General features: G+C 41.8%; 1 protein-coding gene across 5 annotated transcripts in view; it reads right to left on the reverse strand.

Moving 5' to 3' along the window:
• Phactr1 (phosphatase and actin regulator 1) overlaps positions 1-25735 on the reverse strand; it is a 580961-nt gene that overhangs the window by 430330 nt on the left and 124896 nt on the right. The window lies entirely within an intron of this gene.

Raw genomic sequence — 25735 nt, forward strand, 5'->3', positions numbered from 1 at the left:
GTCTAAGTAAGTTTTTATATAGACTTAAGTCTAATGTCTGGGAAGTGTAATCCCTTGAACTCTTAAAGAAATATATTGATGACTTTTTCGTTAGACAAATTCTTTATAAGTTTTTATTTAAAAAGTTATAGTTAGGCAGGAGGGGAAGCTTCTGGCCTTTTACACATCAATAGAAGTCCCCATCTGCATCACACAGGAGACTGATTATAGTTAACAATAATGCATTGCATATTTCAAAATAGCTGATGAGAGGGTTTTGAATGTTCTCACCACAAACAAATGATATACGCCCTCAAAGCTGAATACACTAATAACCCTGATTTGATAGTTACAGTATGTCTCTGTACCACAGTAACAGATGATACCCCTCAAATCTATATGCATTCCATGTGTCAATTGAAACTAAAAGAGGTGAATAAAACATGATTAAGGGGTTAAAAGATGACACATGGCTCCTGAAAAAGGAAAATACAACAGCATTGAGGGACTAGAAATATGGGTCGTTTTCATCTCAAAAGTAGGGATCCAGGAGCTGGAGAGATGGCTCACAGTTAAGAGCACTGGGTGTTCTTCTAGAGGCCCAGGGCTCTGTCCACCGAGACACCCGCATAGGGACAAAGGATCATCTGTAACTCCAGTTCCAGGGAATCTGATGCCCTCTTCTGTCTTCTGTGGATATTGCACACATGTGGTGTATGTGCATTAAAAAAAAGTCATACACATAAAATAAAAATAAATAGATAAAATTAGCCATCTATGCATGTCTCAGAGAGAAGGGGAGGTCTGAGAGAATTTTAGAGTGGAGGGAGCGTGTTAACTGGACAGGTGGACCTCAGAGGCCCAGAAGTGGGGAGGAGTTTGTGATGGGAACAAGAAGAACATAAACCTGGGGCTGAATCATCCGGGCAGAAATGGCATGTATAAGAAATAGCCTTGGTCACATACGACCCTACCAGTGAGAGGAATGGCCTGGCCTTTTTTCAACGAAATAGGGGTCATTTCAAGGTTGGGAGCCCCTGATGGGAAAACGCTGGATAGATTTGCACGAATTATAGAGTGAGTGAAAGGCTCCCTCTGGTGGTGAATCTGGAAACTGCCGCGGCAAGAGCTAAGCAATTGCTTCTTAGGAGGACTGTGGCGAGATAGGGCTGGTCCTGGGCAGAAAAAATGAAAAGTGAGTCTATCTGCTTGCCACATCTGGGGTAGTCTGACTGCAATCCAGCCCTGCCGGTCTGTGGGAACAATAAACCACAGAAGATTTTTGTTGTAATCCTTTTCTTTTCTTTTTTGTTTGTTTTTGAGACAGGGTCTCCCTATAGCCCCAACTGGCCTGGAACTCAACTATGTAGACCAGACTGACCCCGATCTCACAGCAATCTTCCTGCCTCTACCTCTGGAGTGCGAGTGTGGGACTGAGGTGTGCACTACCACGCCAGGCATTGTAATCAAATTTTAAATCTATCTTTCATTTATCTCATTATTAAATGCTCCATTCGCATTTGTAATTCTCCCAGCATGCCTTGAGTACCGTGCTTGATTATTATGTCCTTGAGATGGACAAACAGAGCCTTGCCCAGCAGCACAGTCATCTTACTGTACGTTTGAGAGCCTTCCTCACTCCTTGTCTGTGGGAAGAGTGTGTCTCCACCTTACTGCGTTTGACCTTGATGCGGTGACCTGGGTTGGATGATGCAATGCCACCAAGTAGGACACTGAGGTGGAGTGCTAAGAGGCAGGGAGCATCTCCGCAAGTGTTCTCACTCTTTTGTCTCAGAAGCTCAGCGCGTCCCAGACACTTGTGAGATGCGTTCTGAAATCCGAAAACACGTGGTGCAGAGCTACAACTGAACACCAAGCCCACATGCAATGTGAGCAGAAATACATAAGGGAAGCCACCGAGATTACAAATACAGTCATTCCGAGGGTGCGTTTTCTCATTGAATGGCTTATTCCTTAGAACACAAATTAAAGAGCCACATACTTTTGGAAAAAGAAAAGTATGTCATTCAACTCACAGCTTTTACAGGGCTGAATAAAAGCCATTTTTGATGACCTGAACTTCTGAAAAATTATATTAGTTATGAATTCTGAAACTACTAGGTATAGGTTTATAGTCTGGGGTCTCCTTCGGAAGCATTTCTGTCAGATGGTATGTACATTAGTCTGCTTTGTGCTCCTATTATAGGATACCTGAGACTGGGTAATTTATGAGGAAGAGAAAGTTATTTCTCGGCGTTCAGGAGTCTGGCAAGGTCAAGAACAAGGTGCCCCAGTTTTGGTGTCTAAACACTGCACGTAGTGGAAGGAAAGAAGAGCGAAAAGAGCCTGGTTGCCTCTTTAAATTTTTTTCATCTGTTAATTTTTTATGTGTATAGGTGTTTTGCCTGTGTGTATGTAAGGGCATCAGTGTTTACTGCCTGTGGAGGCCAGAAGAGGGCATCAGATCCTGAATCTGGTCCTCTACAAGAACAACCTGTGTGCTTAACCAGTGGGCCATCTCTCCATTCCTGTCTTTAGTGCTTTAGGCCTTAACACATTCATAAAGACAGAGGCTTACAACTTGAGTACTTCCCCAAAGCCTACCTGCCCCAATATCACTACAGTGAGGGTTAAGTTTTAGTGTATGAATTGGGGATGGGATTCAGACTATAGCAAAGTGCTTTCGGGGCTCAAAAATCTATAGTGCTGGGGTTGGAGAGATGGTTCAGTGGTTAAGAGCACTGTCTGCTGTTGCAGAGAACCTGGATTCAGTTTCCAGTACTCACATGGAGGCCAACTACCACCCTTAACTCCAGTTCCAGGGAATCCCCACACTCTTATGATCTCCTCAGGCATTGCACAACACAGGCACACTTAATACATGCAGACAGTACACTCATACGCATAAAATAAAAATAAGAAGATATTTTAAAAACTCTATAGTGTTGAACTTGGAAAATGCCTGGCACGCAGTGGACTTGATCAATGTTTGTTGAAAGCATTTGGCAAATAAACACATGAATAAATAAAGCTGAGAGGATAAAAAAGAGGAGGAAAAGGGAGAGGGTAAAATCTTACGGCCCCCTGCACACTGACTTGACACCATCTTGGCACCAAACTTTCCTGCCTGTGCTTCACTCCTAATCCCCCCACTGCTATTTCTGAAGTAAGAGCTAAAGCTTTTCCTTTCCTTTTCTTTTTTTTAATTGCATTCTTTAAGATTCCACCAGCTTCAAATTCTTGACAGGCTGCAGATAGGAAGTCACCACACACAAACACAGTCACATGTTATTTAACACTGGAAACTTTCCGAGAACTGATTTCACGATTGTGCAAATATTTTAGGTGCACTTACCCAATCTGACATGGCTAAATCATCACTAGAGCTAGAATTACAGAACAGCATGCCATAAAGACTGAAGGTGGAGACACAGACTGGTGTCTATTGTAGGAACAAAGACACTCACGAGGGTCCATTTTCTTGTGAGGGGCCCTTTCAGACGACATCCTTCTAGTGAGATGATTCAATAAATCCACCTTGTAAGGCAAGTGGCAACAAGAGATGGCAAGAGAATCCATCCTCGCTGCTCTTTTCCAAAGTGAGACTACATAAAAATTTGAAACTTCAAAGTAAAATCGATAGGCTAAGCCTCAACCTCCCTTCTGCAGCTTACTAGAAAACCAAAAGGCATGCAGGCATTTCCTTACAGATATCTGAATGGTAATCATCCACATGAATACCCAAGTTAATATGTTCATCAGCCTTCAAGGGATTTGACAGGTGGCTTTAAGCAGTTCTCCCCCAACGGCCTTCTCCACAGGCTCAGAGGAATGTGGAAAGGCCAGACGAAGAACACTGTGCACCTTGAGGCTGGCTGCACTGGTGCATGGCGGTGCCTGGTGACCTTCCTGTATCCCTCAGGGGTGCAGTGGCATCTTGCTGCAGTCTATAGACAGAAGCAACATCAGTGTCATCTTTAGAGAAGTCCTGACTGACTCAGGTCGGTTAGACTGGCCAGACTAAGAAAGGTTCTACAAAAGGCTGGTCCATTCATACATGCACATACATACTCCTATGCCCAGTACTCAAGTATTGAGATGGCCTTCATGGCTCCTTACCATGGCATGCCTTGAGATTATGTTAAACCATCACATACGTATTTATTTATGATTAGCCATTCTTTAAATCTGAGTTCATGAAGAGTGGGAAGCACGTGTGCACCTGTGTTTGTGTGGATGTGTGTGTGTGTGTGTGTGTGTGTGTGTGTTTGTTTGTTTGTTTGTTTGTATATGGTGTGTGTGCATGTACAAATGGTGTGCACAACTACTGGCATTATAAACATCCAGTGGTATTTAATGAAGGAATGAATGATGTGATGATGTCAATGATGTTTTTGATGAGTAAAAAGTTCTAGGAACTGGGGACTGGGGAGATGGTTCAGTGGGGGAAAGCACTTGACAGGCAAGTGTGAGTACTAGAATTTGGGTCTCCAATACTCAAGTAAATGCCAGGTGGATATGCTGGCCAGCCTGTAATTCCAGCACTCAGAAGGCAGAGACAGTGGACCCTGCAACAAGCTGGCTAGCTAGACTGATCCGTAAGCTCTGGGTTCTCAATAAATAAGCTGGAGGGTGATGGAAGCAGACTCTCCAATGTCAGCTTTGGGCCTCCACATACATGTGCACATGTGAACACACACCTATATACACATGTGTGCCTTCATATGTGCATGCACACACACCATACATATAGACATATGTAAAAATAAATTAAAAATAAATTCTATAAATTCAACCATCTAATGCTGTTACTATTTGAAGTGCAGTTTGATGTTCATATCTATATTGGATCCCTGTGGTGAAAGTCTGTGCTTCTTTATAAATTTACAGTAAAGTAAAGTAAAATAAAATCCATCAATACTCCCCAAGTTTAGCAGTATGACAGATGTTGAGATCTAAAAGTGTACAAAGTCCTACACATTCTCTGTCCTTACATAGCGATGATCTCAGTGGGACCGTGTGTGTGTGTGTGTGTGTGTGTGTGTGTGTGTGTGTGTGTGTGTGTGTGTGAATGCATGTGTGTCTGTGAATGCATGTGTCGGGTACCTGTGACTGGCAGGTTAAGCATATACATACACTGTAGGTCTTACAAGACAGTCCTCAGGGTTCAAGGCTCTGGACCTGGAGTTGGGTAGGTATATCTTTTTCTCTTCTGTGTGATTTTAAATATTTTATTTATTATTTTACTTTATGTGCATGAGTTTATTGCCTGTATGCATGTAAGCCCATCTGTGTCATATAATGCCCACATTACAGAAGAGGTCAGAAGAGGGGATCGGATCTCTTGGAACTGGAATTGCAAATGGTTGTTAGCTGCCATGTGGGTGCTGGGAACCAAACCCTGGTCTTTTGAAAGAGCAGCCAGTGCTCTTAACCACTGAGCCATCTCTCCAGCCCTGCTGTCCAGACAGTCCTTCCTATTCCAACATCTCCCTGCTTCAAAGCAGCCTGTGCTGCTCAGCCCTTTCCTTTACACTCATCTTGTGACCTACAGTCAGGTGAGTGGCTATTCTGACTGTACACTTCCTGCACCCCAGGCTCGGTGCTTGTCGTCACTTTACACACATGGGATCATATTATCTTGAAGGCACTATTAATAGCTCCATCTTTAGATGAAGGAACAGAGACTTGAAATCTCCCAGACTATGATCTATACTATGCTGTTTGGAACCAAAGTCTTCAAATTTCCTTTTTTATTTTTTTAATTTTATTATTTTTGTTTTATGTGTATGGGTGTATTACATACATGTATGCAAGCGTACCCATATTGTTCAATGCCAACAGAAGTCAGAAGAGGATTCCCTGGAGCTGGAGTTAAGAACAGTTGTTAGCTGCCATGTGGGTGCTGAGAATCGAACCCAGGTCCCCTGCAAGAGCAGTCAGTGCTCTTAACCGCTGAGCCATCTCTGTAGCCCCTCAAATATCCTTTTGAACCACAAACCACCTTTCCACCAATGTGAATTCTGCCCCTGCAGTTTAGTAAGTCCACTTTGCTCTTCTCTGTGTGATTTCTCATGCAGAGCCCTGTATCTCCACTGCCTCTCCCTGTCCTGTAGTCAGGCCTTGCCTGATGTTTGCTCTTCAGTGATGTCTTCCTTATTTGTTAGGATCAATGCTTTTGACTCTAATCATACACACATTTCTTCAGCACAAGCTGAGCTCTTTGGAGACATACCTGGCTTGTAGCAGATCATGGCATTAGTTAAAAGTATGATTTTTTTTTCTATTTTTAAGACACAGTCTCCCTGTAGCCCTAACTTGTCTGGAACTCACTATATAGACCAGGCTGGCCTCGATCTCAGAGACATCCACCTATCTCTGCTTCCCAAGTACTGGGATTAAAGGTGTACATTACCATGCCTGGAAAAAGTATGATTTTTGAGCTCATGTTAGTAGTTTGAATTTCACATATGCCTTTGCGATGCCTTGTGATTTCTTGGCTATTATTTGTTGTCTGCAAAAGAGAATTGATGATAACAGCACTGACCTACTAGGTGAATTTATATAAACATGTGGTAAATCTGGGACATGAAAAACATTCAGCACATGTGAGCTTTTTACATTCCAGCCTAGCATGATATTTTAGGAATGTGGCTCCAAATTACATCCTTTCTATAGAGATAAATTCAGATCATCAAATAGGCCCATAATGTCTCCTAGTTACTATTAAAGAGGGAATAGCACTTTTAAGTGAGTAAAGGGTCACAGTGGACCAGATTCATCCTGTTATCATTTGGTGTATTATTATCTGACTGCCCAGGCCAGATGCTGACACTTTCCCTGTGTTGTTTGGTCTTACCATCCACAAACTGGGGATTACAATATCGTTTGGTCAGAGTCCACTGGAGAACCAAATAGGATAATGAATGGAAAATTCCCAACCTCCAAGAAATACTGGCAACTGATACGATCCTGTATTGACCCTGACCCGCTCCCCTGTCAAGTCTCTGATGGGAGCACAGAGGTGCCCAGGGAAGAGGCACAGATCAGATTTAAATCAAGGCATGCTGAAGGAAAGATAAGAACATGAGCCTGAAGCCTTTGGAAGAATCTAGATACTCCAGGAGAGTAGAAATAGGACGAAAGGAAAAGCCCAGGAGGCTCCTTGTGTCGCCTTCTTGCAAAACCCTCAGGTCTTCCTTGCTTGGGGCAGATGTGGCTGGACACTGGCATAATTTCTACTCTACCCCTTTACTCAGTGTTCATATTCAGTTGGCAAAACAGCCCTTTCCTGTCAGGTCTGTGAACTCTGTACCTGCCTTTCTGCCTCTGCTTTGGTTTAAATTCATTGTTCACATTTCTTGCTCAGATGACTGTCATGGCCTCCCCACACCTTCCTGGCCTCCAGCAGTGGCCTCTGTAATCCTCTCTATGCCTGAACAGAGTTAACCTGCTTGAAAAACATGGCTCCATGAAAGAACTATATTAAAACACCGAAGCTGCAAGCCACACGCTGCTGCTCAGACTGTCAGCTGCACCCAGCTTCTCCACGCATCTTTGAAGTTGATGTACGCAGAGACAAAGGTGAGCTTTTAAATGCATGGAGGATTGATTACATTTCCATAGGAGTTTGCTTGAAATGTGCATCTCAATCTGTCTCATCCCTCTGTATTCTCCTCCTCTCATTTCACACACCAGTCCCAATGACCAAATAGAATATATTCAGGGTCTAGGGAAGCTGAGGAGACACTGCAACTTTCTTAACGCTGAGCAGCTTGCTTACCAGTATTCTAAATATTCAAAAACGATCCAGTTCTCAGAGGCCTGGGCTAAGACTCCCAGAGGCCTTACAGGCCGAACTCCAACTGCACTTGTGGATTTGGAATCACTTCTCAGTTCTTGATAATACAGACTATTTATTCCCCTCAGGTATTTGATATACATATACCTCCAAGGTGGAGTCCTGTTTCCTTCTGGATCTGTAGACAATGGCTTCTATGAGGTTGGCAGTATTTAACTTTGATCTTTCTGTCTTGAGTTAGATGTATGGTCCCAAACTGGTGTTAGAATCTCCTGTCCAGCAGGAGATTTTTTTGCAAACATTCATTCAAGCCATGTTGCTCCTTATTTTCTCAACCTGGAGATAATACAGACAGCTTCGACTTTGTGAGGCTGTCACACTGTGAACTTTAAAAGAGGGTCTTTCAACTCACTACCAAACATGAAACATGGTCAGATCCTCTGGAAGACTCTGGCCTCTGCTACTGTTTATTCAGCCTTTTACTTAATATACATACATTCATTAAAGCCTTTTTTCTATACCAGGCAGGCTGCTAAGTCTCTATAATCTTAGGTAAAAATGTATGATTTGAAGCAAACACTAAACAGACAACTACAGTTTAACATGATATGATTGATTAGGAGATGTTCTAAGTTTTATATGAGCACAGCATTGAGCTTAGCTTACCATCAGATGGGTATTCTAGGCAGCCTCATTTCAACAGTGATCTCTCTCCAACCCCCTCCCCCAGTGCGCTCTCCCTCCCCCCCCTCTCTCTCTTTGTACTTGTGCATGCACATGGGGACAGAGGAAAACACAGGATGTCTTCCCCTCTCTCTGCCCATTCTCTTGAGTCAGGGACTCTGAACCTGGAGCACACTATATTTTTGACTAGGGTGGCAGCCAGCAAGCCTAGCAATCCTGTCTCTGCCCTCCCCATCCCTAGCACTAGGGTTATAGGTGTGCAAGGCCATACTTGGCTTGCTGTTCTCTAACGCTTGATTCTTTTTACATAAGTATTTACCTATCTATTTATTTATTACAGAATCAGGGTGTTCTTTGCCAGGAATAAATACATATAAATACCTGTGAATTTAAAAACCTTCTCAATGTCTGCCAAATTGAGTTACTTCTAATCCTCTATTTAAAAATAGGGGAAGGAGGCATTCCCAAATCCAACTTTCATAATGACAGTTTGAAATATGCAAACTGTACCTTAAGTCATTTGAGTGAATGTTCTCATTTTACTGTAATGCTATAAGGGTTTTGGAATGGGGGTAGAAATTGCCATGGTTACTAGAGTTACAGTTCATGGTAGAGACCCAAGGAATTAGCTCTTTCAGTGTTTTATGTGAGGTCTTTTCAGTTAGACACTACATTTGGAATATGTTTGATTATCAGATAATTGTAGGGAGGAGAGGGATGTAGATGCTGGTGGCTCAGTGGGGATTAGGAACGTGGGAGGAGTCTCACAGAGCCATCTATTAAGAGATCTTTAACTGAAAGGAATAGAAATGGAGGCATAAAGAATGAATACAGATCCCACTGTGACTATGGAACAAGGCTTGTTTTGAGGAATAAGGGCGGATCAGTTATTTTTTCATTGTTGGAAAAAAATACCCGATAAAAGAAGTTTAAGGGAGGAAAAGTTTATTTTGGCTCACCTATTGAGGGCACAGTCTATCATGATGATGAAGACATGGTGCCTCTGTGTAGCAGGAGCACGTGTAGCAGGTCACATTGTGTCCAGTCAGGAAGCAGAGATAGATGAACACTGGTGCTCAGCTTGCTTTTTTATTCAGTCCGGAACTCTAATCTATAAGACGATACCATCTATATTTAAGGTGAGTCTTCTCCCCTCAGTTAAGCCACTCTGAAATTCACTCACAGATACACTTAGAGGTGTGTCTCTTAGGTGGGTTTAAATTCAGTCAATTTGACACTGTTCACTATCACAAAGGAGATGATTAATATTCTTTTGCTGTTTATAAAATTGTCCTAAATTTTCAAATTATAGTTACGACACAAGCTTTATCATAGTGAAGTTTAATCTCATGTTGGCTCTAGAAATGAGTTCCATTCTTTCCCAGTTAGCCTCTTTTCCATAGGTAGCCTCTGATGGATTCTCATTCTGAAAGCCCAAGTCTTGAGGAACTGCAGTTTCTCTAGAACTCTGCTGGTCTAAGTGCATGGAGCTATCTAGATGCATTGACAACAATAGAGAGCTTCATAGAAACTGAGGATTTCAGGCTTTATCAGACTGTAATCTGCATTTAAACAAGACTCCTAAGTGGTTTATAAGCACAGTGAAGTTTGAGATATATTGTTCTAGAGCAGTAGTAAAGCAAAGACTGTAAATATGTCAGTCTTTCCAGACAAAGAAGGTCACTGTTGTAACTACTCAGTGTTGCCTTTATGTGAAAAGCAGCCAAGGCACAGATCATTATAGTAAGGGCTATTTTCTAGGAAGCATTATTACAAAAAGCACATGGAGGCTGGATTTGCCCTTTAGGACTGATTACAGGTGTACATTAGCTTTGTATAAAGTACTAAGTTAAGTCCTTCCCTTATGTTCCTATTCCGTGGCTTTGGAGAGGAACATCCATTTCTGTAAATATCCCCTGCCCACCCCTATTCCTCTCCTGTTCATTGTGGGGGGGAATCCAAGTGATGCTTCTTCTCTCTAGGGGTCCTCTTCTGGGATCCCTCAGAATTAATTACTTCTCTGTGGTGTGTGTGTGTGTGTGTGTGGTGGGGGGTGGTGTTTATCTGATTGTGTGTATGTGTGTGATCCATTATTAATCTTCTTAATCATGGTGATTTTAAAATATTCAATAAAAGTAGAAAGAATAGCATCACAAACTCCCTGCATCTGTCATCATTTACCTTTAACATCATTTCCCAAGCTGCTTTTTTTTTCTGTCTTTCCATTTTAATTATTTTGTTAATATTTTTAAAAAAAAGAAATCCCAGCTCTTGTGTCAGGTCTCACTAATAAATTCTTGAGAAAGCACCTTTAACAGAGTCTAAGCTTTCTTTTAATGTAGGCAAAATATATTAAAACTTGTATATTTTCCAGTTCTTCCTAATGGCAAAGTTTAGAATCAATGAGAAGCAGGAACAATGACCAATTTTAGTGTCCAGACTGTCATGTCTAAATACAATGTCTTATACAATGGAATGTGTAGATTCTAGATCTAGAAGGCAGATTCTAGATCTGGGGTGAGATATAGTCCAAACAAGCCATGGGCATCTGTTTATTCCATAAAACAAAGAATCTCAGAGGCTATAGTAACCACTTAAAAAAAACCAAAAAACAGAAGGCTTAACTAGAAAGGGCTCCCACTGCTCAGACAGCATCAAAAGGAATAGTCACTATAATGCCTGCAACTTATTAAAACTCCATTCATTGCTTTAAAACCTGTGTGTTTACAGTGGTACCAAACAGAATTATTATCATACCCTTCTGAAAATTGGTAAGTAAAAGTAAAAAAAACAAAACAAAACAAAAACCAACCACATAACCTATCTTTCACATATAAACTATTTCAAGGCAGCTAAATGTTTAATGAGGGAATGTTTTCTTTCCTAGAAGAATTAGCGCTAGTAATTTTATTTTTCTAATAATTTTTAAATGAGAAAAATTAAGATAGTTATAAAGTTGCCATGTTAAACCTCACATAACATCAAATCTAGACAATAACACCAATGATTATTCACATCAGAATGAGTTAGGATAGAACTGAGAGTGATGGATCAGGTTGACAATCCTTACACCCATCAATCAATTGCAAAACCTCACTGCAAATGGGAAAACCAAACACAGTGTGAGAAATTGGGTGGGAGGAACAGGTGGGATTAGAAGAAACTAATTGGCAAAAGTGACTTGTGAAATCATTAGGACATTTGAACCTAAGGAAAGGTTTTGACCCAGGGACAGGAGGATTGTGACACGTAATGCCCTGCACCAGCTGCATGGTCTACAGACTCGTGTCTCCAGGCCTGCAGGGTCATAGTGTAGGATACTGACACATTCTTTTTGTCCATCTCCTTTTCATTAGAGCTCACATTCAATATGTTAGGTAGGATTTCTTCTTTATTGGTTTTCAGCTTTCTTAGCTACTATCATCTGCCTTTGATTTCTCCCTGGGTGTATGAGATTGGGGTCTTTCCACAAGGCTTTAGTTATACTTTCGCTTAGATCACTTCTACACAGATCTTAACTCATTCAATGCCTGTTTATGATAGTGTCATTTCCAAGATGATTACTTTATTTTCTGGGTATGAGGTGGTGTGATGGTTAATTTTGATTGTCCACTAGATAGTACCTGGAATTACCTGGGAAATACATGTCTGGGTGTGTCTGTGAGGGTTTTCCCAGGGAGGTTTAACTGAGGTGGGAAGACCCTCCATGAATGTGGATGGCTCCACCCATTGGCTGGAGTTGCTGACTGAATAAAAAGGAGAAAGTTTGCTGAGCACCAATATTTCATTTCTGTCTGCATCCTGACTATGGATGTAATGTCTCCAGCTGCCTCATGCTCATCAGCTGTGCTTTCAACACCATGATGGACTGTACCCTTATGCTGTGGGCCAAAACAAGCCCTTCCTTAAACTGCTTCTGTGAAGTATTTTTATCATAGCAAGAAAAGTAACTAATACTAACGGTAAGCACTTTACCCTATGTACTAATAATATTGATTATTTTTAAAAGGGTGAGATGAAGAATAAAACAAAAGAAAATTAATGCTCTAAAATTCAAGAAGGGAAGATATACTGCTTTGAAGTAAATCATCTCTGGGCTCCCACTGGTCCCCTGTTAGGAGATGAGTGTGCATGTGTCTGTTCACTCTTGGATGGGGGCTCTGAGAGCTGATGTACTCAGAAGATGAGGCGTAATGCACTCCAGTGTGCACATTGGTGCATCTGCATGTTCATCACATGTGTGCACTTATGGATGCACCTGAGGTGGACGCTTCAAATAAAATCCCCAGGCAGTCAGCCTCCAGGGTATTTTCTGGATGACTGCAATTTTAAACTTCCCAAAGACTGACATTTTCTAATAAAAATAAGTGTACCAAATCCCTCTCCAAAGGGGGAATTGATAAAACCCCTTGATGAAACATGTAATCATATATTAATGAATCTTCCATTTGGAAGAATTGAATTAGGTTATACAGTAGCAGTCTGAAAAAGGAGGGGGACAAAGCAGAAGAAAATCATCCCAAACAAGATGCACATTTCATGGTGAATAATCTCTACCTGAAATTAGAGTGTCAGCGCATCTCTTTGAATTGACAGAGCAATGTGTTATTACACCCACATGCACTGCCGCATTCTCTGACATCTCATGAGAGATGTGCTGCTTGCCTTGGGCCAATTAAGGATGCTGTTAACACAGGGGAAGCATTTTTTAAAATTTATTTGTTTATTTTATCATGCCCTCTTGCAGCTACAGTGATCATTCAATCAGCTAATTTGTTTCTTTCTTTTTATCCCATGTGAAAAAAAAAATACTGAGGACCAGTTACAGGCACATTGCCAAACAGTATTGTAGCATAAAAAATAATCAGACTACATGGCGAGGTCTTGTCAGACCATGAATTAGTTACACAGTAATACTGGCACCTAAGATACAGAGGAGCTTGGAGAATAGTCAGTGAACATGCTGAAGTTCATTGACTTCGCAATTGTGTGTGTGTGTGTATGTGTGTGTTTAGAAAAAATATACATGAAGTCATATGACGTAGAATGTACTAAGCAGCAAGGGGAAGGTAAATAAAACAAGGCCCAAACAGAAGATGGAAGACAAATTCTGATCCAAGTGGATCTCATGCAGGTGGTGCAATTTTGTGTGTAGACGGGTGTGAGGGGTTGAGGTAGGGCTGCACCACCAGGGTGAAGTACGAGAAGCAGGAGATGGGGCTACACTGTTGGCAGAGGTACAGGGACTTGAAAGAACAGATTCTTAGGTAGGCGATGCAGTGGTGGGAGACCATGGTGTACTGTTAGGTGGAGGTAGATGATCAAGGGGCCTGAAGGTCATATTAAAGTTGTTCTTCATTCTGCCTGCTTTGTGCAACTACTGCTAGTTTCAGCCTTAGAATATATGGGTGCCCTGGGCATCTCTCAGGTTGTTAGAGGTCAACCTGAGATGCCCTGGGCATCTCTCAGGACATTCACAGCCCTGACCAGTTTGCAGATTAGGGGGATGGGCAGAAGTGGGAGGAGCTTGAGTGAAAAAGTGTTTGGAGCTCTTGTTGATTGAGCATCAATGTTCACCAGGACAGGTTGCTGGGACCAGGAGCTTATTACTGAGCATGTGCTTGTGCACATCCTTCTGCAGCTTTACAAAGTGCATTGTGTGGACAGAACTGAGATTTCTGTACTGCCCTGGCATTTGACAAAAAGAATAGAATAAAAGGTGTTAATTTCTTATCCTAAATGTAGTGAATGCCAGCCTGGAATCTAGTGGGTGTAATTTAAACCTCTTGTAAGTCTTATAAACTTGATAAAGTCTTTTCATAGTGTTCTGGGGAAAGGCCTGGGTCTGTGTCTTTTTTTTTTTTTTTTGTCAAAAAAAAATTCTTTTAAATCTAATAAACTTGAAAAATTTTTTTCATAGTTTTCGGGGAAAAGGCCTGGTTCTTTTTTTTTTTTTTTTTTTATTGTCAGAATACTAAAGAATTTGTCAGCTTTCTTCTTTCAACAAGCCTTGTCCCTCCCCACCACTTTTTCTGTCTTCTACTTAGAGTTTCTGTTGCTTCTAACCTATGTCTACTGAGCTGATGAGAAGGTACTGATGAGCTACATGTCTTGGCAGACTGTAGACTGTATCCGACCCCCTGCCCTGTTTCACATGCTCTGCCTCCCATCTCTATGAAGCCAGGCAACTCCAGGATATAGCTTTTCATGTCAAATACATCTTTAGAGTATAGGTCCAGATATCACCATGAAAAAATAAGATCATTATCATTCCTTAAGAAATTTTAGAGACACAAAAAAGTCAGAGTGGTCATCTTGTGTAATCAACATGTGAACGTCTTATACCCAGCAAAGATAGCAACTGAAACAAGAGCACTGATGGTGTGGCAGCGTGAAAGCAGATTCTACCATACAGACTGGCCCTCAGTTCTTCCCAGGTATGAACCATGGAACAGCTCTTGCTTTCCTCCTACCTGCATTCCCCCAATCAATAATCTATTTATATCAAGCCAGAACCTAAACTAACCTCTATTTCTTCTTTCAAAACCAACCTCTAGATTTACACTCTCTCATCTTGCAACCTGGATCGTCATAACTCCAAATTTCTTAATATCAATAATGAAAACTAATTTGTATGTTGTTAGGTATTACTCTATGACAGACATAGAACTAGGGCTGTGATCATGGGCTAGGGTTCTCCTCCAAATCTTTTAGGGTTACAATTCTAACTCCCTCATTTACTAGTAACTTATTAAACATTATATTAATTTACCTTGGGACAAGTGAGTTGCCTTCTATGTACCTAAATCTCTTTGTGGGTGAAGTAGAAATTCTAAGTGATCTGGAATCATCATGGTCACTAATATGTGAATAGGTCCATGTTAAGAAGTTAGAAGAAGCTGGGCATGGTTGTACACACCTTTAGTCCCAGCACTCCTGAGGCAGAGACAGGTGGGTCTTTGTGAGATCAAAGCCAGCCTGGTCTACATGGCAAGCTCCAGGCCAGCTGGGGCTACAGGGAGACCCTGTCTCAGAAAGACCATAAACAAAAAGAACTTAGAAGAAAGAATGGCAAATAGGAAATAATTTTAATACATTACTTGGTTTAGTCCACAGAAGAGCCTGATCCATTAGTATTGTTATTTCCCCTTTGCAATAAATCTGTCATGCTGGGGATGGTGTATCAGAGCAAGACCGTTCACATCATGGCAGCTAGGAAGCAAAGGGAACCCAGGGAGAGTTCAGGACAGATATAGCCCCAAGGGTACACTCCGGGTGACTTACAGCATCCATCTTAGCCCTACCTTTCCCACCTCCTACAGTCTCATCATATTATGAATATGTTAAGGAACAAACTCTCTTATTAGCTCAGAACTCTTATTCTCTAGTTTTCTGTGAACAGCCTTGCTCTGATACACAACTCTGTCCCCAGCATGACAGATCGATATGTAGGAAACCGTGAGACAAAGCAAATCTTTCTTCTTTCAAGTTGTTTCTGCCAGGCATTTGGTTCTAGATACACTAAAGTAACTAAAAGACTGTTATTTCATCTGTAATGCCTGGTGGCCAAACTAGATTACCCACTCTGTGAATCTCTAGTCTGGTACCTCTATGATTCAGATTCACTGTCTCAGGCTCATTTCCTGCTTAACTCTACCCAGATACTGTTTCCAGAGACATAAGCCCTTAGCCCCTCAAAAGAGGAAATTAGTCTCCAGTTTCTCCCTCTCCATCGTCCCTGTCTTCCTCTCACTTCTGTACTTCTCCCCTCCCCGTCCCTCTCCTTTTCTCTGTGCTACAATTTCTAACCCATTAGCTAAGCTTAAAACTTAGCAAACACAACAGGCAATGGAGGGGCGGAAAAAGAAAAACATTTTGCAAAATGGGCCCAGGGCCCAGTAGCATGCAAGGGACCATGCATTTCCTTTGAAAGCTTTGTTTCAATTCCACAGCAGCAGAGAAACAGAAAGCTTGACTGAGTATTTCCAGTCCCTTGATTCCCTTGGGTCTGTCCACTGTGATCACTTGTTTGCAGTCACCAAGGCCCAGCATCTCTTCTCAGCAAGGCCACTTGCATAACATTTCACTTTCAGAGGGAGGCTAGATGCCCCACCGAGGCTCCTTACCCTCAGTGAACATAAGTGGCACATTTTTCATATGCCTTCTCAATTACCCCATCTCAGCCTGCAAAGATGTGGTATGTGTGTGGGAGGAAAGAAGATTGAGCAGGCTGACTTTAGGTACCAATTCTGCTTGACAGAAAGAATAGCAGTGCTGAGCTGCAGGGGGACAAGTCTTGACACTTCCATGCTCTTCTCAGGAGAGAGGGATTGGTGAGAGCTGCAGAATTGCCGCTAACAGCTCCTCTATCAAAGATGTAGGTGGAGGGGTGGGAAGGGAGGAAGAGGTTAAAAGAAACCAGAGTGAAACTTTAAAATGCAACCAAGATACTGCTCTGTGCTTCCTCCCCTTTGCCAAGGAAAGCTTGATTCCTGTGATACATGTAGCTTTTCACTTATATCCAGTTTTTTCTAGTTAGAAGGCTGTGCAAAACTCTGAGGGTGTGATCACGACCACCATCTCTTGAGTTTCTTAGGCACAACTGAAGGCTAAACCAGTTGGCACTGTTTGGCACAATGGTTCTTCCCCAGAACTGTTGTTTAGATTGAGAGTTGCTGAGTACCGTGTTTGTTCACAGGTATGCAACGTGATTGAGAGAATCATAAATGTCCCTGTAGCATCAGTTTGTCAAGCACAAAGGCAGTCTCTCATAGGGTCCTAGACAGTATCCTCTTGGAGGAGGGTACCTTTTACAGGAAAAGAGAGAGGGCAGGCAGGGGTGATGGGTAAGGGATGGTTCAGGGCACTCAAACCTTTTACTTCTGCTGAACTTTTGTCCTGGGTCTTCTCATTCCTTGGAGGGATGCAAGGACCATAACTTTTACAGCTAGAAACAAAACCCTAATATCAAGCTGTCTAAGCTTCCCCCAAATGGATCATTGAACCCAACAAGAGCAAGGATATGCTTTAGGGGCAATGTAACTATTCTGGAGATTCAAACATACAAACCTATAATTTTACAGCTTTGTAATCTACAATAATTGAGTAGTGCTAATTAATAAGTAGAGAATCAGGGTGCCTTCACAATGGAACTTTATTATAGCTTTAGACCACTGAGAAAATAGTATCTACTGCCCATACTAATGGTATGCAAAGGAACTTACGAAAGAATAAAGAGGCGAAGAAATTAAAAATCAATAAAGTTTAGGTAGGAGGACTTGTTTATACACACATACTCATTAACCAATTCCATGGTATCTAAGTGATGACTTCATACTGGAGTCTAGCTAGAAGGCAGCAGAGATGCCCTTGCCAATATTTCACAAAGTAATTTATCAATATTGTGGGATGTTTTTTGGCTCTCATGATACCATCATTGTCATAGGATTTAGCAGTCTGAAACAGCAATGCTAGCATAAATAGCATTATCAGTAACCATTACCCCTCCCATTCTCCACTACCCTACAAGGTCACCAACAAGCTGTCCTTTCCCTAGGGTGACCAACTATCCTGATGCACCAAGGACAGAGAGATTTTTTAGGAGGGGCTTTGAGATTTTCAGAGAAAGCTGGTCACCTTGTCTCCTATATCTCTTCTCACACTCGGTATCACTAAGTGCATTAATTTACCAAGCTCAGCTGTGTAGAGAGGGCTGCAGAACGTTTAATCAGCAACACAGAGCAGAAAATCAAGAACAGAGAATGAAGTTGATTATAAGTGCTGGGCTATAGAAAAGAGCCACGAATTCTTTAAGCTACTGAAAAAATCCACAATGGAAACTCAACTCTGCGCTAGTTTGTGGGGGTCTCTGTGTTTATCTCTTATTTTCTTGTTCTTATTTGATTTGTTCAATTGGACAAAATAGCTAAAATAAGTTTCTTAGAATGTATGGCTCAGTGTCAGGGTGTGATTTCTCTCTTAATTACAAGGAGTTTCTAGGAGTTTGAACCAGGAGGCTCAGCATCATCTGAGAATATGTTAGAGATGAAAAGTTTCAGGCTCTACTCAAGACCAGCTGTGTTGGATAGCTTTGGCATCAACTTGACACACCTGGGTTGGGGGACCCTCAATTGGGGAATTGTCTTCATTGGACTGGCCTGTGGCCATGTCCATGGAGTACCTTCTTGATTGTTGAGTGATGTGGGAGGGCCCAGCCCACTGTGGGTGGTGCCACCCCTGGGCAGGTGGGCCTGTGTTGCATAAGAAAGCTGGCTGAGAAGGGGCCAGGGGAGCAAGCCAGTAAGCAGCATTCCTCCATGGCCTGTGCTCCAGTTCCGGCTTCCAGGTTCCTGCCCTGAGTTCCTACCTTGGGCTCCCTGATGAACTGTGACCTGGGAGATGTAAGACAAATAAACCCTTTCCTCCCCAAGTTGGTAGTGGTCAGAGTATTTTGTCACAGCAATGAAGAAACAAACTAGGACACCACCAACCAATCAGAGACTTTGGGAGAGGGGACCACCCATGCCTGCTTGCCCACCTCTCTGGGTAATTATGGAACTTGAGAACCACTGGATGAAGATGCTCACATCTTCTCTGCCTTGTTTGTGATTAACACCCTAGAATACTACCGTCTGTCAAGTGAGGCAGTGAAGGACTGTGGATCCCACTATCAACAGTAAGTGTTGCACACGGTACTAGACTCACAATCCTTCTCAGCATCAATGCATCAACTATGATCTTCTCCCTGCTTATGTCTTCACTTACCCTTCCTATTCTGTTCTGGAGCTAATATAAATCATGTACTGCTACAGGATTAACCTTCCTTGGATCGATGCTCAGCTCTTGGTTGGTACTCCAACTATACCGAAAAAAATCACCTGGATTTTCCGTTCAGATTAACTTCATGTCAAAGATAATGAAATATCTTAAAAAGCTGGGAAATGCACACCTTTAGTTTCAGCACTCAGGAGGCAGAGGCAGGCATATCTGAGTTCAAGGCCAGCCTGTTCTATATAGTGAGTTCCAGGATAGCCAGGGCTACATAGTGAGACCTTCTCTCAAAAAAAAATCCTTGGAAAATATAACACAAATTTTATGAAGAGGATAAACACCATATGCCATATGAACTAACTTGTATCATAGAATAAAATAACCATTACTCAAACTTGAGTTTATGAGTGCCATTCAAACAATTTTCCTAAGGATTCCTTTACAAGGATTGTCTTGTTAGGTAGTTGCTTTGAACTCTTGGCTTCTGAGAGGGGATATCTCATTCAGATCACTTCACATAGTCACAAGTCATTGTTTATCTGCTAATTTACTAAAAGCAATGATTATATCAAGGCTACATTGTTATGCTCTGATTATTCACATGTGGAAGCCCTAACCCTCAATGTGACAGCATTTGGAGTTGTCCTTTGGGAGATAATTAGGTGTAATTGAGGTTTGGGGAGTGGGCTCTCCATGACTAGATCAGGATCCTTATAGAATGAGGAAGAGGCCAGAGTCCACACTCCCTCCATCACATAAAGACTTAGAGAGCAAGTCAATGTCTGCAAGCCAGGAAGGGGCCTTCAAGAAGGCCAGCACCTTCATCCTGGACTTTCATCTAGAGCTTTGTGAAATAAATGTGTGTTGTTTGAGCAACTAGGCTTGGTGTTGTGTACCAGCTTGAACTAATACATACAGCGAAGACTCTGATTTTTTAATCTTTTCTTTTTATAGGTGAGTAAATGATCCTGACAGTAATGAAATTCTAGATTTCATCAAGCCTGTCTATGAATTATTAGGAATGCGCTTATCAGAGTCTTCAAGGTGAAAAGCTGGGGTTCTGGGAGGCTTGATGTGTTGGTGAGTGACTCAACTGATAAGGTGTTAACTCAAGGGCAGAAGTCATATCTTACAAATAAGAGGTCATGGTTCTATCTACAACAACACATGGTTTCAATGTACAAGTTCCTCCCTGGACAGTTCCAGATCCTAGAATCTGGAACAAGGATATTTATGTATCTAAAATTGCTCTGATTAATTGCCAATAGAAAGCACACAGCAATGTATTTCCAAGAAGCCCTTCCATTGTCCAGATACATGAGACAAGATGGGGCCTTTGCAATTTCCTTTCTTCCCTGTCTCTAGACTCTGCTGGTCATGAAAGGCACAGTACATGGATCTCTTCAGTGAGTGGTCATTGAAGCAGATGTGTTAGTCTAATCCCTGTTCAACTTATAACAGCCAAGTAGGTAATAATTTATCATGGCTGCTCTCTTCTCGTTTGGAGCTTGAAAGTGAGGGATGTTTGGTTCTTCATATAAGCTCCACCACGAGAATCATCTCACATGTGCCTGGACCCTGAAGAGAATGTCAGAAAAATGTTTCCTCCTTCCTCAGGGACTCCCCATCTGCTGCTTTCCAGCAGACATGGGGTTGTGATGCCAAGGATTCTTTCTTTCTGATGTCTCATTGGGATACTTTTGCTTGGGGCTTTGCTGTTGGGTTTCAGCCTGCCACATGATTCACCAACATTAGTCAGAAGTACTCTCCTGCCTGTAGTCTGTGGGTGTTTCCACCTGGAATGCTGGGATTGGCTGCTTTACAATGTCTGCACACAAACCTGTCTCCTTCCACCTGCTTCCTCACAAATATCCTTATATTGTGTTAGAATTCATGCTGAATAAACCTCTATTGTGTATGTGTGCCACATTGTGTATATGTACCACATTTGCATTATCCATTTATCCATGGACAGACATGTAGGCAGATTCTAGTTCCTCAAGTCTGTGTAATAGACCAGAAATGACTGTTTTAATTGTTAAATAAGCATAGAAGGACACTTTGCTTCTTTTTGCAACAGATGGTGATTAACACAGAGACCCACCACTGGTTAATGTGCAGAGAATAAGAGACTGCAGAGTGCGTAGTCCTAAATAAGACATGTCATACCCCTCCCCTCAAAGCGGAAAGATTGCAAAGAGCCAGAGGTGGTGGATGACTGCAACAAAATAGTTTTTTTTGAAACAATAGGGCAGTTGCACATATGGACCCACAGCAACTGTCACAGCATGCACAGGAAGTGCAAGCAAGCCAGACAGAATCCCAGCATGGAGTGGGGAGGTAGGCACCGCTAGAGGAAGTACCAGCAGATGATAGCTGCTGGGAGAGGGAGAGTCAGTTTTCTTTAAGGTTGCGACCCTGGGTAGGTTAACAATGCTCCAGGAATGAGCCCACACCCAAGAGAATCTGGAGAACACAAATTGGACTCAATGAGCTTTTAAAGTAAAAGAGGACAGGAAGTTGGGGGTGGATCTGCAAGGAGATGGGGAGAGAGGTTGAATATGATCAAAATAGGCTGTGTGAAATTCTCAAAGAATCAATAAAATATTGGTTTGAGAAAAGAAACCATCCTTAATTTACATATTCGGATTTTTATGGAAAACTCAGTGGTGCCCTGGTGATGGTGGTGCCCTCTAGCTCTAAAACCTCTTTTAAAATGCTTGAAGAGTTTTCCCTGGAGAAAATTTTGTACATTTGGAATTGACATCTGCTGTCCTTGGCTCTATTTTTTTGGAACTTCCTATGTAGACCAGGCTGGCCTCGATCTCACAGAGATCCACCTACCTCTGCCTCCTGAGTGCTGAGATTAAAGATTTGAGCCACCACCCCTGGCTTCCCTTGGATTTATATCCTTGTCCACACCACTTAATGATGGTGAACGCATTGTTTCTGGGCAAAGGCAGAGAAGAAATTGTTGATGGGGTGCCATCCTTGACCAAGAGTTCTTGAACAGCCTTCATGGGATAAACAGACTATTTCAGCAACAGCTTAATTTATAAACCTGGGATTTGATTTTATACACATAATTGTTAAGGTGTATATCAAAATTAAAAAAAAAAAACTTAGGTCTGGTGAGATGCCTCAGTGGGTAAAGCACTTGCTGTGGAAGTATGAAGACCTGAATTCAGGTCCCCAGAACCCACTTAAAGGTGGATGTGGTAGTGGTAGCTGTAATCTGTGCACTCCTCCAATGTGATGGAAAGCAGATACAGGAGAATCCTGGAAGCTTGTGGACAAACTAGCCTGGCCTAAGCCATGGAGAAAAGCAAGAGACCCTGTCTCAAAGGACACAAATTTGTCCTTTGACTGCCATACATATGTCATAGCATGCATGTACCACACACACACCCCGACACACACATACACCTACACACACACACACAAAGAGAATAAAAAAATCTCGATTTCTGTCTTTTCCCCTTTCCTTTGGACTTTTGTACCCATACCACAAGAATGCTAAAATTAGGTACCACTCACTGCAACATTACTGCTGCAATATTGGGTTCATGAAATATATTCAAAACACACAAGGTGTACAAAGGACTTGCCAATAACTGTAGGAATAAAAAGTTATAAATTGTTTAATACACACCGTAGACATACTGCAGATAGGGCATATATTAACTACAAGTGCTATTCACTGATGCGAAACAGCTTTATCTGGCCATCTCTCAAGTGCTGTATGTCTCATTAGGCAAAAAAGGTATGTGTAAGGGATGGAAAAAGGAGAGGGGCAGTCAGTAGGTTGTAATAACAGTTGTTATTGTTTCCACTTGCTTTCCTTTGTTTCTTCCTACATCCTATTAAGTTAAACTTGTGAAGGTCCCTGTAGCTACCAAAGTTCTCTCAGGCACATTGAAAAAATTATTTATTTTTATTTTATGTGCATGAATGTTTTGCCTGCATGTATGTAAGTGTACTACATGCTGACAATGCCTGTGGAGGTTAAAAGAGCCCTTGGAACTGGAGTTACAGGTGGTTATTAGTTGCGATGTGGGTGCTGGGAACCAAATCCAGGTCCTCTCCAAGACCAGCCAGTATTATTAACTGCTAAGCCATCTCTTCAGCTCCTCAGACACATTTTTATTTCATGGGAAATTTCCTATTTAGTGTTTGACTGCTGTGGTTTGGATCTTGAGGACCCCAATGTAGCCCAGGTAGGTGCCATTGGGAGGTGGTAAAAACTTGGGGTTTAATATAGAAGACGTGTCAAAGGAGGAAAGATTGTAAGAGCCAGAGAAGGAGGTGCATGACTAGATGGAAATAGAGTCTTACAGACTCCTGGGACCTTTCTCATATGAACCTACAGCAATGGTGTCAGCATGCACAAGACCTGTACAAACTCAAGCAGACAAAAGCCCAGCATAGAATAGTAGAAATGGGCAGCAGACTCCAGTCTTGGCCAAAGAACTATTGGGCAGCTGATTAAAGCTGGGTGAGGAAGAGCTGATCTTCCTAAAGGGAGGGACTCTAGATAGGCTGACTAGACCTCAGTGGATAACTTTGCACCGAGGGATGTCTGGGGAACTTGACTCAATAGACCTTAATACAAATGACAGAATAAATGAAATCCAGTGGGGGGTTATGGGAGGGGTCCAATGGGGAAGGGGGTATTAAGATGTTCTGCATACAAAAAAAAAAAACCTTGGAAAAGTAAGGCCCAGAGGGAGATGTTCAAGTCATAGAGGGTATGTCCTTGAAGGAGATGGTGAGAACTCAGATACTGCTCTTCCTCCCTTCCTAGTAACATATTTGCTGCACTCTGCATACCTGTCCTTCCTCTGGCATCTCCACTGGAGCCCTAAAAGCAAGAGGCTTATTTGATCATGGATTAGAACTCCTAAAACTGTGTGTCAAAATTAATATTCTCGCCTTATAAGTTGATTATCTCTGCAATTTTGTTACAATGAAAGAATCAACTAATACACTAAAACTAATTTTACAACAAGATCTGTTTCAAATTGTGGCTATAAATATAATTAGTTGGTCTTATAATTAATTGGTCTTATAATTAGCTCTTTGGAATATCTAAGTTTCTGTTTCTTCCCCTTTGATATTGGCATAATATCTGTATCTTACAAATAGGGCGGATTACAGAAAAGAACAACACAAAGGGCACTGCCTGTGTGGCAGGCAGATCTCCATGAGGCCAGCCCAGTCTACATAGCAAATTCTAGTACAGTTGGGACTACAGAAGACCCTATCTCAAAGAACAAAATAAAACAAAAAAGCACATTATATAAGGTCTGGTTTGAACACTTAGTGAATATTAGTATTTTGATAGCTATCATGTGATCTCTAAGCATTGAGATAGCTCTATATAGCTGAGGCTGACCTTGAATCTGCTATGTAGCCTAGAATAGCCTTGAACTAACTATATAGCCCAGATTGGCCTTGAACTTGTGTTCCTCTTGCCTCCAAATTGTGGGATTATAAGCATGCACCAACATGTCCACCTTGATCTTCAAACTTAGCCACATACTATGAGGTAAAAAGGGAATGTATTTTTCACCATTAGTATGACTATGTTGACAGAGGAGAAATTAAAGTCTAATGTTCTTGAGTCATTATGTGTTTGTTTCTAAACTAACATTGATTTTCTGATTTATATACTTCAGCCTTTCAGAGTATAATCAACATACATTGGCCTGTCCATTTGAGACCCAAGCCAAAGAGAATTTCCAAGGCTGGAACATTAAGAATCACCTGTAGGGGTTGGGATGGTGACTCAGTGGGTAAGATCACTTGCCGTACAAGCATGAAGACCCAAGTTTAGATCTCTAGCACCCACCTAAAAAAAGCTGGGCATGACTGTGACACCTGTAATAGCATGCTTGGTATGGGTGGGGGAAGGTGGGAGACAAGCAGGATTGTTAGGCTTTTTGGCCAGCCAGCTATCCGAAGGGGCATAGCTCCAGGTCCAGTGAGAGACCCCAAATCAAGAGAATAAAGCATGAGTGGACAGAAGAGTGTTCTCCTCTGACCTCTGCATGCATGGATGAGCAGGTACTCATATACATGCACACTATATACACAATATACACATTTTCAAAATAAATATAGTCATCAAAACCTTCATTTCAGTTCCACAGAGTTTCATCCAAGTGAGGGGCTTGAATCTCATCTGTACTAAAGAGCAGGAGAATCATGACTAGTCCCCAGTCTACCCTCTGATCACACATTCAGGTATGTTTCAATGAAATAGCTTCTTCGTGAAGCTATCTTTCACTTTCCATTCGGAATAAACTGCCCTTAAGTTTTTTTTTTTTTTTCTTCTCAGCATGTTATTTGAGTCCTTCACATTGTAAAACAAAACTTGTCTTGATTCATTGATGACATGCCAATCAGAGTTAACAAATAGATCCTATTTCCTATGGCAAGTCTGATCAGGTTATTTTATCTGCATGCTTTGTTGAAGATTTTGAAACTCTGTCCATCGGT

The sequence above is a fragment of the Nannospalax galili genome, unplaced genomic scaffold (assembly GCF_000622305.1).
Source record: "Nannospalax galili isolate Female #2095 unplaced genomic scaffold, S.galili_v1.0 scaffold72, whole genome shotgun sequence".
Lineage (NCBI taxonomy): Eukaryota > Metazoa > Chordata > Mammalia > Rodentia > Spalacidae > Nannospalax > Nannospalax galili.